This window comes from Alligator mississippiensis, chromosome 4, assembly GCF_030867095.1.
Source record: "Alligator mississippiensis isolate rAllMis1 chromosome 4, rAllMis1, whole genome shotgun sequence".
Lineage (NCBI taxonomy): Eukaryota > Metazoa > Chordata > Crocodylia > Alligatoridae > Alligator > Alligator mississippiensis.
The window spans coordinates 24,887,036-24,900,516 of record NC_081827.1 but is presented as its reverse complement, the minus strand read 5'-3'; the positions used below and the strand labels follow the sequence as shown (position 1 = coordinate 24,900,516).

General features: G+C 49.7%; 1 protein-coding gene across 2 annotated transcripts in view; it reads left to right on the top strand.

Annotated features, from left to right (window-relative positions):
- The window catches only part of RELN (reelin), a 557,181-nt gene that overhangs the window by 234,946 nt on the left and 308,754 nt on the right, over positions 1-13,481 (top strand). The gene's annotated exons all lie outside the window — the stretch shown is intronic.

Below are 13,481 nucleotides of genomic sequence, written 5' to 3'. Positions count from 1 at the left end.
ATCCACAACTCTGTTACCCCACTTTCCCTCACACCTCCTAATGAGTAAACAAGGGATTTCATAGTTAAGCCTCAAATGTTAAGCATCAAGGAACATAGGAAAATTAAAATATACATTCTAAATAATTTGAAACTTTCTTCTAGTAGCTAACTCTGATTTTGGCCAGCAACGAAATGACTGGTTGAATGATGACTATTTATATATTATCTATAATAAAAACGCAGTAGATGTACAACTGAAGTTTCATTTACCACTGATCTCAATTATATCTTTGCAAAGAACCTGCTTCCCCATGTTACAAAAATAGGTCACCAAATTTTTGCTAGTCCACCATAAATGTGATCATTTTTATAGCTAAGCAAGAGTGTATGAAGTATACAAAAAATATTTCAAAATTAGGGATAAATTGCACAAGATTCACAAATAAAGGTTAAACTCACAGGGCACGTCCACACATGCAAGCACGTGCACTTGCAGCAGCTCAAATAGAAGCAGTGCAAATTTGAGCCAGGGCTTTTTGCCTCAGCACACGTGCTCGGAGATGCACTTTGTTGAGGAGCAAATTGTGCCACTTGGGGCAAAATAACCCTGCTTGGCTCCTCCTGCATCTGCAGCCAGGGGGAGCTAGAGCCCGGGGCCAGCACCTGTGCTGTCCCCAGCAGTATAAAAAGCTGCCTTATCCTGGCCCCATCCATACAAGAAGCTGCCCTGGCAGGCAGCTCAGGGCTACTCGCTCTCAGGAGCTTCTGGGGCCCAGCCAATTGGTACCTGGGGACACTACCCCTTGTGCCAGCTGGACTGCTGCAGCAGCATCCCAAATCCATTTTTAAAAATACCCCAAAATCCATGTTCTTCGACAATTAAAACAAAAGACCACTCTACACACACACACACACACACCACTCAAGACAGAGACAGAGAGACAGTGATGAGTTGGGTAATGCTTTATTGGTATATTTACAATGTTAAAGCAATTTGGAAGCCTACCAGTGTCTCTATCATCATGATAAAATACATTCTAAATACCTTTATGTGTTGATTGTGCTTTTGGTTTTCTTCGCACATGATGGGTGTGTGATGAGGGGATGTGGTGTTGGCAGGAAAGGGGTGGGAAGTGGTGTGGGGGAAGGCGGGTGTGTGTGTGTGGAGGGATGTGGGTTGGTCTGTGGGTAGGTCTGTGGGTAGGTGTGGGGCAATTGCTGGGGGGACTGTGGGTGTGGGGGATCTTCTAGGGCAGCTGCTCTGGAGGGGTGGGTCCCCTGGCCCCCACAGGGTGCAGCCCCCACCCCCAGCACATGGAATGCCCTCCCCCACAGGGTCCCAGCTCCCCCCTAGAGGGCCACAGCCTCTATTCCTTACAGGGCCCCATCCCCCCCGCCCAGGGTCCCAGGCACCCTGGAGGGCCCCAGTTCCACCCTGGAGGCTGTGTGCCAAGCCCAGCCAAGTCCTGCTGGCCCTGGAGATGCTCCTGCCACCCAGCTGGGCCGGTCTCATGGTGGCAGGACCCAGCATGGCACACGGGGACTGTGTGCCAGGCCCATCCGGGTCCTGGGGCCTCTCTGCTGCCTGGCTGGGCCGGGCCCATGGCAGCAAGACCCAGCATGGCACTTGGGGACCATGTGCCAGGCCTAGCCAGGTCCTGCTGTCCTTGGGGCTACTCTCCCGCCTGGTTGGGCCATTCCCATAGCGGCAGGACCTGGTGTGGCATGTGGGGACTGCACGGAGCCCAGCTAGGTCTTGCTGGCCCTGGGGCTGCTCGTGCTGCCTGGCAGCATGAGCAACCCCAGGGCTTGCAGGACCAGTCTGGGCTCTGCTCATGGTCCCCGTATGCCATGCTGAGTCTTGCTGTCATGGGCCTGGCCTGGCTGGGGAGCAGAGGGCCCCAGGACCCAGCTGGGCCTGGCACATGGTCCACACGTGCCGCACTGGGTCCTGTCACCATGGGCCCGGCCAGGTGGCAGATGGGCCCCAGGGCCGGCTGCACCCCACGTCCCGCCTCTGCCCCACTGTGCCTGTGGGGCCAGAACCCGGCCCAGCCTCATGTGGCTCTCTAGTCTGGCTTTGCACCGGAGCAAGTCACACGGCTCTGGGAGGCATGGCTCCTGTGCATGCCTCCTGGAGCCATACGACCCACTCCGGTGCAAAGCCAAACTAGCGAGCCGCACTGGTCTAGGCCAGGTCCCTCCAAGGCTGCTCTAGCTTCTCACCCCCCGTAACCCTGGGGACATCCCCCCCCACACCTCCTTCCCCCCCTCACACCCACTCACCCCCATAAACCCCCCACCCCCATTCCCAAAATACCATGGACAACGCTGGGGGCTGGGGGCAGCAGGAGCACCAAAGAGCGAAACCAGAGCGTGTCTTCTGGAGGACTGACTCCTGCTGGCTCCAGGCACAGTCTGGAACTGTGCCTTGCTCCGCTCTTCTGCGAAGCGGTTTTTTAGACCCCTGGATATCCAGGGGTCTAATTTTCTCCCCTTGCTGCAAGTTTGCAGCACAGGGAACATTTTTTCATTCCTGCATATGCCTCTTGCCCCGTCTGAAAGGGGTTTGAGATGGGGCAAGATCCACATGCGCACTCGTCTGGACTTGCCCACAGGGTGCGTCCAAATGTGTAGGCATATGTGGTTTGTGGTGCCACAAACTGCACACATTGCACATTAAACCAGCACAGGGGCAAGATTCACTACCAGGATTTCCCAGTAGCAAAAAAGAAAAAAAATGGGGGAAATGCAGCACAATGATCAGGTTACGAAACGCCTGGACACAGGAGGAGGGGTGGATGTCGTATACTTAGACTTCAGGAAGGCCTTCAATACGGTATCCCACCCCATACTGGTGAACAAGCTAAGAGGCTGTGATGTGGATGACTACACAGTCCGGTGGGTGGCCAATTGGCTAGAGGGTCGCACCCAAAGAGTCGTGGTGGATGGGTCGGTCTCGACCTGGAAGGGTGTGGGCAGTGGGGTCCCGCAGGGCTCGGTCCTTGGACCGATACTCTTTAATGTCTTCATCAGTGACTTGGATGAGGGAGTCAAATGTACTCTGTCCAAGTTTGCAGATGACACAAAGCTATGGGGAGAAGTGGACACGCCGGAGGGCAGGGAACAGCTGCAGGCAGACCTGGACAGGTTGCACAAGTGGGCAGAAAACAACAGGATGCAGTTCAACAAGGAGAAATGCAAAGTGCTGCACCTAGGGAGGAAAAATGTCCAGCACACCTACAGCCTAGGGAATGACCTGCTGGGTGGCACAGAGGTGGAAAGGGATCTTGGAGTCCTAGTGGACTCCAAGATGAACATGAGCCGGCAGTGTGACGAAGCCATCAGAAAAGCCAATGGCACTTTATCGTGCATCAGCAGATGCATGATGAATAGGTCCAAGGAGGTGATACTTCCCCTCTATCGGGTGCTGGTCAGACCGCAGTTGGAGTACTGCGTGCAATTCTGGGCGCCGCACTTCAAGAAGGATGCGGATAACCTGGAGAGGGTCCAGAGAAGGGCAACTCGTATGGTCAAGGGCCTGCAGACCAAGTCCTATGAGGAGAGACTAGAGAAACTGGATCTTTTCAGCCTACGCAAGAGAAGGTTGAGAGGCGACCTTGTGGCTGCCTATAAATTCATCACGGGGGCACAGAAGGGAATTGGTGAGTATTTATTCACCAAGGCGCCCCCGGGGGTTACAAGAAATAATGGCCACAAGCTAGCAGAGAGCAGATTTAGACTGGACATTAGGAAGAACTTCTTCACAGTTCGAGTGGCCAAGGTCTGGAACGGGCTCCCAAGGGAGGTGGTGCTCTCCCCTACCCTGGGGGTCTTCAAGAGGAGGTTAGATGAGTATCTAGCTGGGGTCATCTAGACCCAGCACTCTTTCCTGCTTATGCAGGGGGTCGGACTCGATGATCTATTGAAGTCCCTTCCGACCCTAACATCTATGAATCTATGAATGCACATTAAAATAACTTGTGCTGGGATAGACATGCATACAGGGGAGCAGGCAGGCCTGGGTACTCTTGGCAGCCTTGTGCTGTGGAGCCTCCCTGCTGAGGCACACTGCACCCCAGACAGCTCCTCCCTACCCCTCTCCCCCCTATCCCCCCATACCACATGGAGCCTGGCCAAGAGTTGGGAGGAGCTGGGCTTGGCCTGCAACAAAGGGTATGCACTGTGCTGCTGCTATTTGTGTTGCTGCAAGTGCACACCCCTCCTCGTCTGGATGCTGCCAGAAAGTACCCTTTAAGCAGAACTGTAGATTATTCCCATTAATTTGAAAATATTTTCAAAGCTCAGATTTTTATTAGAAAATGCTGTTGGTTATTTGGTCAAGGAAATGAAACAAACAAAACTGAAACTGAATTTGAGAAGGTTATTGGAGAAGCAAGAAACTAAAATAATGGAGATGAAGAATGGAAAGTGGAGAATTCTGAAAGAAGGCTGACATTTTTTGTCAGAGGATAAGATAAAGATAAAATGGGTCTTAGCAGCTGTGGTTTGACTAAATTAAAAGAATCCTATTATAGATGTTGGGAATGCAATAGGGAATATTTCAGTAATTGAGATGGGGAAATGATGAGTTGAGAAGGTGCAGTTGATTGGCAGTGCCAGCATCAGCAGGGGAGTCAAAGAAAACATGGTCAAAACAATAAGATGTGTCCGTGCTGTCAGGTCTTTGGTAAAAGGTGCATCAATGGAGCTATGAGGGCAGAAGCCAATCTATGTTGATTTAGGAGTGACTTCTGTTAGTCTAACAATTTAAACAAGATGACTTTCCAGGAGTTTTGAATGCAAGGATTTTTAGTCCTTTCATATTCATTTGCTATTGTCTTAGGCAACATCTGGAACATAAGTAATTCAGTTTTCTGTCTTTCTCCCAGAGCTGCTAAAAATTTTGTTCCTGGTTGAATTTGCCGTCTCTCACATTTTATCATGTGGGAAGCTAGATGCCTGCATACTGACTCCCAGCTCCTTTTTGTAGTCCACTGTGTTCTCTCTCTTACCATCTTCATCCACGGCAATCCCATATTTTTCAGCTTCTCAGCAACTATTTTCCTCAACCAGTCAAATAACTTTGCCAATTTGTTAGCACTTCAGGGTGCATGTACACGAGACACTTTACTACACACTAAACTAATCTAATGTCCAGTAAAGCATAACCATCTATACATACTGGACTTACTGCGCAGTAAATTTGCCTAGTGTACCATTTGCTAGTACCAACAAATACAGGTATTAGATTAACAATGCATTAGCTACTGCACAGTAGTGCGTATGTAGATGCTGACTGGGAGCAATTTGCTTCTGGTCAGCCTAGGCAGCAGGGGGCACAGGGGGCTGGGGGGGAGCTGTCCATTGCTTCGGTGCAGAGCTTGAGATCACAACCCAGCTCAGCAGTGCTGGCTTGGAGCAAAGCCTTGTGGCCAAGTGGCAGCAGCGCCCTGAGCTTCCCCATTGCTTTGCATCTCCCTCCAGATGCGTCTCCTCCCAGTCCCAATGCTGCTTACCCGCTATGTCTCCCTCCAGTCCCGGTGCTACTCAGCTGCCAGCTTCCTCCAGGCGTGGGCAGGGAGCAGTAGCTGACTGAGGAATGTGCTGCATGGGCACCAACAGGGCTGAGCGGGTGGGGGAGCTCTCTGTCCCTGGTCCAGCACTGTGGGGACAAAAGGCTCCCCTGTCCCAGTGCTGCTCAGCTCCTGTCTTCTGTGGGGGAGCCTGGAGCTGAGCAGTGTCAGGACTAGGGACAGAGAGCTCCCCTGCCCCCTTAGCAAGCAAAGCGAGGGGAGAGCACAGAGCACTGCTGCCGCTCGACCACGGGGCATTGCCCCAAGTCAGCATCGCTGAGCTGGTCTGCAATCCCAAGCTCCACACAGCTGGGAGCTGTGCCCCATGCAGGACAGCTCCCCTTTGCTTCCCAGAGCACAGAGTTGAATCAGGACTGGTTCTGGGCTGGCCCAGGGCTGGCTCTGGGGGAGTCTGGAGCTCTCCCTTGCTGCTGCAAGGGGGCAGAGCAGGGCAGGGGGGCAGGAGCAGCCCTGGACTCAACTACTTCCATTGGGCATTTCTAGATGAGCACAGTCATGCAGTATGTGGTGCTGAAAACACATTTTCAGTGCCACATACCACACAGTTCGATGTTCTCTATGCTGCAAGAGTGTGCTGCCTGAGCGTGCACTGTGCCAGATTTTTTTCCCTGGGTTTGTTTGACCCCTGGATAACCAGGGGACAAAAAAAACAGGGGAAAAAAACCCAGAGCAATGCAAACTCGGCCAGCGCACACTGCTGAAAAGCAGAGCGGGGCCACCCAGAGCCATGCTTCACTGCCAGACAGGCTCTGCATGGCAGAATCACCATGGCTGCAGCCCTGGGTAGCCCTCAGGATCCCAGGCAAGACTGCAGGGGCCTGCCAAATGCTGGCCCTACCTGGGGCATCTTGCAATGCACCAAAGCATGCGTGGTATGGTTATTCCCTGGGGACAAGTAGCAGCAGCACAAGGTTCACCACCACTGTTTGTCCCCGTGGAACCAAATGTCCGCATGCATCTGTATACACCCATTGGATGTGTCCACACATGCAAGCACATGTGCTTGCAGCAGCTCAAATAGAAGCTGTGCAAATTTGAGCCAGGGCTTTTTTCTTCAGCACATGTGCTCAGACATGCACTCTGTTGTGGAGCAAATTGTGCCACTTGGGGCAAAATAACCCTGCCTGGCTCCTCCCGGATCTTCTGCCAGGGGGAGCTAGAGTCCAGAGCCAGCACCTGTGCTGTCCCCAGCAGTATAAAAAGCTGCCCTGGCAAGTAGCTCAGGGCTACTAGCTCTCAGGAGCTTCTGGGGACCAGACAGTTGGTACCTGTGGACACTACCCCTTGTGCCAGCTGGACTGCTGAAGCAGCCCTGAGAGTTCCCTGCACCCTCTACCCACTGCAGCAGTCTGGCAGTGGGGCCTACTGCCTGGCTGTGACCTGCTGTGTACCTGCCAGACTCAAATGGGGACTGCAGAGCCAGTAGAGGTATCTGCCCCTCTGGGCCAGTTGCCAGGGTATCTGCCCCTCTGGACTGTGGTTGCAGGGTTGGCCTTTGTGTGGCACTACTGCCATTTGTACCCCCTGCCTGGCCATCTGAACAGCTATCACCCAGAAGATGTGCTGGGTTTGGTGGCCTGCTTTGAACTGTCAAAGCATGTCCTCCTGGCCCCATTTGGCCAGGAGGTCAAACACAGCCAGCTGGGTCCAAGGTGCCAGCTCTGAGCAGGCAGGGTCCTGCCACTGGCCTCCCTAGCAGGAATCCTGGTGTTCCCTATTGGAAAACTGAAAAACCCCTGATAAAAAAAATCCCCAAATCACTCTCTAAAATACCCCCAAATCCATGTTCCTCCACAAGTAAAACAAAAGGCCACTATAAAGAGAGAGAGAGAGTGAGACAGACAGCTATCAGTTGGACAATGTTTTATTGATATATCTACAGTGTTAAAGCAAGTCTCTTATCATAATAATAAAATTAACACTAAATAAAGATTTCATGAATTCATGAATACTTATTTTGCTGCCCTCCCACAGGGTGATGACCCCCACACAAGGGGTTTGTCCCCCACACAAGGGCTACTGCCCTCCAACACGGGGTTCAGCCCCTACACAAGGGGTTCGGCCCTCACACAAGGAATTCACCCCCCCCCAGCAGAGGGTTCAGCCCCTACACAATGGTTACAGCCCCCAACAAGGGGTTCAGACCCCCAACAGGGGGTTTATCCCCCACACAAAGGGTTCGGCCCCCCAAAAGAGGGTTTAGCCCCAACACAAGGGGTTCGGCCCCTCAAGAGGGGTTTTGGCCCCCACATAAGGGATGCGGCCCCCCCAACAGGGGCCAAATGGCCCTTGCAGGGGCTACCACCCCCCTGCAAGGCCCACATGCCCCACACCAGCCCCCCAATTGCTGCCTCACCTGGCCCCATCCCCCACCAGCTGCTGCAGCCCCACTAATGGCTGTCCCACCTAGCCCCACCCCCTGCTCCCCCAGGCCCCCCAATGGGTTCCCCATCCCCCAACTTGCACCCCCAGGGCCCCAAGGCTACCCCCCCCAATCCTAGGCACCATCACTTTAAAAGAAACAACAGAAAAAGAACAGAAAAAAATGCCTCTGCTTACCTTAGAAGCAGGAGTGGGGGGGCTCCAGGGCTTCCTGGCAGAATCCCCCAGGCAGCACAGGGCAGCACAGGGGCAAGAGGGACCTGCCTGGGGCTGTCACCCTGCCCTGCACTGTGTGGGCAAGGCCCCAGTCAGCCCCACGGCAGCTCCAACTGCCAGTAAGTGCCAGGGTTTGGGGGTTTTTTTAAAGTATGGGGTGGGGGGACAGGGATGGGGGGGTTTGGGGGGATGGGGCCAGCCAGGGCAGGGGTTGGGTGGCTCGGGGGGGCTGGCAGGGGGAGGTGCCGGCTGTGGCAGGGGTTGGGGGCCTCAGAGGGGTTGGTGGGGGGAGGGGCTGGCCCCAGTAGGGGTCAGGGGCCTTGAGGGGGCAGGTGGGGGTTTGGGCCAGCCATGGCAGGGGTCAGGGGCCTCAGGGAGCTGGTGGGTGTCGGGGCTGGCCACAGCAGGGGTCAGGAGCCTTTGGGGGGGGCTGGGGGAGTGGACGGGGCCATTGGGGTCCCCCATGGTCCCCACCCACCTCTTCCAGCCCCCCCCGACCCCTTACTCACCAGCATCGGAGCCCTGGTGCTGAAACATGCAGCCTAGGTGGCCACATGTTTCAGCACCAGGGCGAGGGGCCAACCATAGAGACGCTGTGGCAGCCACCGTGTCTCCATGGAGGACCCAGCCTCCAGTTGCCTCAGGGCATGGTCCCGGACCATGCCCTGCGCTGCTTTTTTAAGCTTCGATTTTTTTAGACCCCTGGATATCCAGGGTCTAATTTTCTCCCTGTGCTGCAAGTTTGCAGTGCGGGGAACCCTGGCACTTACCGGCAGTTTGAGCTGCTGTGTGGCTGACTGGGGCCCCACCCGCACAGTGCAGGGCAGGGTGACAGCCCCAGTGGCCCCAGTCTGGGCCCTCCTGCCCCTGCACTGCCCTGTGCTGTCTGGGGGATTCTGCCAGGAGGCCCTGGAGCCCCCCCACTCCTGCTTCTAAGGTAAGTGGAGGCTTTTTTCCTCCATTTTTTTCTGTTCTTTTTCTGTTGTTTTTTTAAAGTAATGGTGCCTGGGATTGTGGGGGTAGCCTTGGGGTTTGAGGCGGGGCAAGAGGCACGTGCGCACTTGTGTGGACGCGCCCATTGAGAGCAAATTTACTCCCAACACTGGCACAGGTGTAGACATATTCCCAGATGAAGTTTATTACACCTTATTTTATTGCACAGTAACCTTAAGGTATATTAATTGCACATGTAGATGAATCCCAAAGTGTCACAGCATTTACCTCTATTCCATTTTGCCATTCTTTCCTGGCTCCACAAAGGACAATAGTAGTTTAGTTCCCATTTTCTTAAATAGTCAATGTCTTCCCTTTTTCTTTCACTCCAACTAATACTATTTTAACTCAAATTTTAAGTACAGCATTGTTTAAAAAAAGAGTTGATGTATGCATTTATAGTACATTTTATTATTATTGCATATAAGTCTATTGCATTATTAGTCTATTATTATTGTATGTAAGTAGCTAGATCTAAATGGGCTTCACCCTCCTTGGGTTTATCTACACGAGATGTTTACTGCTCAGTAGACTAACTAACTATGACGTAACCAACTTGGTGTCTACATGCGCTCCCCTATTAGGCTGGAGTAAACTAATTTACACCATAGCAGAGTAGTACTTGTAAATACAAGTACTATCCTTCTGTGAAGTAAAAAACTCTGCAGCAGTACATGTGTGGATGCTGCCCCTGCTGGCTGGGGCCTAAGAGTGCTTCAGTGAGAGGGCTGCCTGTTGGCTAGCACTGCATTGAAGCATCCTCATGCTCCAGTCAGCCCCTCCACAGCACATTGAGCTGCAGGGAGCAGCCCTGTCCAAACAGTGCACCTGGGAGCAATAATCTCTGGAGCAATAAACTCCAGTTTATTGCTTTGCATTAATTGCACATGTAGACGTGCTCCTTCTGACTCAAAATACTACTGTATTTTAAAATGTTATACTGCAAGTAATTAGGTAAGTTTATTTAGGCATAAACTATAATAATGCATTAGGCAGAAAAAGTAAGATCAGAGGGAAACTGTAGATTTTGCTACAGTATCCTTTTTTTAATAATGATACTACATTTGGTATGGAATGGTAGAGAAGATAAATGTACAAGAAAACATAATTGTATAGGAGAAACTCTGAGAAATCATAATTGTCATGCCTGTTCTCCCTTGAACAAATGTTGATAACTCTTAATGTAACTAGTGGAACTTGTGAACTGAAAAGAGAAAATTATTCTTACTTTGCTTGGTTTAATATTTTTTGAAGAGTTAAAGAAGGACAAAGAAAATAGCTAAGGAAAGGCCAAGTCTGATGAGAAGCCCAATACCCAAAGCAGAATGAGATGAAGTATGAGACCACTGGGATAACCAAGAAGAAATGTAGGGTAGTCACTTGATCAACTATGTCTATGTTTTAGCATGTAATAAATATTTTAGGAATACAAAAAGCCCTGGGTCTTTCTGTATAGCAAGCTTTAGTATATGTAAGAATCTGATTAAAGCTTAGAGAAGAATAGAAACATAAAAATTACTGACAACATTCAGATCAAATGCAACAAAATAAGTAATAAGAAGATGAAAAGTGTATGAGCCAAAACACAGAAAAGGCTGCAATTGTAGGTACAAATAGGAAAGCTAGTGATAAAGGAGATTCTTATTACTTAGGATTTAATTCTTTGCTTTAGCAGCCAAAATAAATGGAAGGTAAGATACTTTATCACTGCACAGATTGGTTATATTTTCCTTGTTTAGGGTGGAGCAAAAGAATAACCTTTGCAGTTTTGAAAAGAAGCATCTGACCTATATGAGTTATACAACAGAGGCATAAAGGGATAGGATAAGATAGTTCTTTGGAAGAAGGACATGATCATTCATCATTAGTGGCTGGCTAATATATTTCCAACTAAATAAAGTGTCTCGGCCGGGCTGAACCGACTCGAGGTGATTCAGAATTTACCCGTTCGTCAGGGCGGGCTGGTGAATAGAGAGGCTGACAAGCTTAATGGTTGCAAAAAACTTTACTTACGTTGCGGGTGGCTGCGACGGAAACGGTTCGGTCGTCTGGACAACAATGTGAGTTGCTCCAGCTGGCAAGGCCAATGCCAGTAAACTCGTCCGTAATTCAAGCCGGCGGGGAAAGGGTACGTCTGGGACTGCGTTCGGCGACGGGAAGAAGGATCGATAGGTGATCAGTCTATCGATCAGCTAGCCGCAAGTCGGATCTCTAAGAGGCACTCTGCAGCATGCTCAAAGTTCTTCGACTTGGGCGGAAGTCGCGCTAGTTTTTAAACGGCCAGCAAGCCAATTACCGGCCGCCACGTGTGAATAATTTAGCACTAGCCAATTGCGGGGCACGAATTTGCATCCGAATGGCGGGAACTCTTTGCACCGTGCACCTCCGTGCTGCAAAGAGAAAATGCATCCTGCAAAAGCAGCTGCAAAAGTGGCGGGAACACTCTCCTGCACACGGGTTCTTTATGCAACAAAAACCCTCGCTGTGCAAGAGGCTCTCAGGTGTCAAGAAAATTCCATAGTGCCGAGGCACCAAACTCATTGGGTTATGACATAAAGCAGCATCAGAACTATAATAATTGGAGTGAGAAAAGGCCAATTAAGTCATTCCCGACCATTGCAGGATTGTTTTTTGCACTGTAATTTTGAGGCCTTTTGTCTAATCTACTGTTTAATGTCACAAGTGATGAGCTTTCCATTGCTTCCTTTAGGAGGCTACACTACATTCTGATAATGTCACTGTGTAAAAGTTTATCCTGAGATTCAGCCCGAATCTTCCTTTGCTAATTCTCTTCAGTCAGTTTTACAGTATTTATTAGAGTTGCGCTTGATCACTGTCTGTTTTTTCAAGTTGCTGAAACATAAAGGGAAGATGTTTCTGGGCACACTTTGTCCATTATGACTAGGCATCTAAGTACACTTTGAACAATAAATAAATAGCAGATTGCAGACTCTCAGACTTGACCACAGTAGTAGTTTATGACACTATACAGAAAACTTGAATTCAGAAATGATAGGGGTTTTTTTGGCTTGTGTTTCTGTGAAAGCAATGGAGCCCTAAGGCAACATATTCACTCTCTGGAGGAAAAAAGTTCGGCCCTAGTGTTTCAATAGCAACTTTTATTTATCAGAAGACAAAAAGTATTGGCTGCAGTCTGAAGAAATGAATCACATTTCATTTTGGTCTTTATCAGACTGCTAGGGGAAAAAAGGGGAGACTGAACCTTACCTATTCCATATGCCTAGAGTTTTTATCCTTTTTGTCATTTGGGGGTGAACAGATGGGCTGTGGCTAAAAGTCCCTGGTTTTGAAATTTTGGGCAAGGCATTTTTTTAGAAATGTTTGTAACCCTGTAACTCACTTCCCCAGTTGGACTAGCAGACAGACTTTGTGCCCAGTCCAAAGTCCATTTGTTTTCTCAGAATTTTGCTTCTCTTTGTGAGGAGTAGGAGAGACTTCTTATGCCAGGCCAGTTATTTAGAAAGGATCGTTTACCTGCATTGCAAACAGGCTCTGAGACTGTATGTTGATATCTCTTTCAAGTGCCCTAGGTCTTAACGAGCGGTGGTGGGTGTTGTGTTAGAAACTTAGTTTTATGGTGGAGCCTCTTTTCATGTAGCAAAAGTTGGTTATCCGTTACTACACTTTTTAAATTTATATGTTTCATCTTTGACTCCCCATAGCTTACTTCTCCACTGGCATCCAAGTCATCATCAAATCCTGGTTTCTTCTCCTAAATCTTACGATATCCTCCCCTTGCGTGTTTCTTTTCATTTGCTTCTACTCATTGTTCGCATAAATTCAAGCTTTTCTTTCAAAAAGCTCCATAATTCTGCCCTCTCCTGTGAATTTGACTGATTGTGTCGTACACCCTTTCTTACTCTTTTCTGGTTACTCATGGTGCCAGCAGCATGCCTGTTTCCTTTCTCTCCTTCAGTTGCTTTTTACCATGTGCCTTTTTCTGTGCTGCCCCTTACTTTTGGCACAGACTGCCATGCATTGTATGCCAAGCTTCCTCCTTTTCCTATTATTCTGTATTGTATCTGCTCATGCCCTTTATACTGTAAACTCTGTTGGGTAGTGATGCCATTCTTTGCTAAGCACAATTCATCTGTTGTGAAGTACTATGTATACCTACAGTGCTATTTAAATAACAAACAATAATTCCATGTACATTTCTTTAAAAAAAGAGAATGGCATCTCTAAACTATCTGCATTTTTAGTTCACACAAATGGCCTATCTAAATTTCAAATCATCCAAATGTGTTGTCTGAAGAGACATTGTTAATAGTGATAGCATTAAAATGCACTC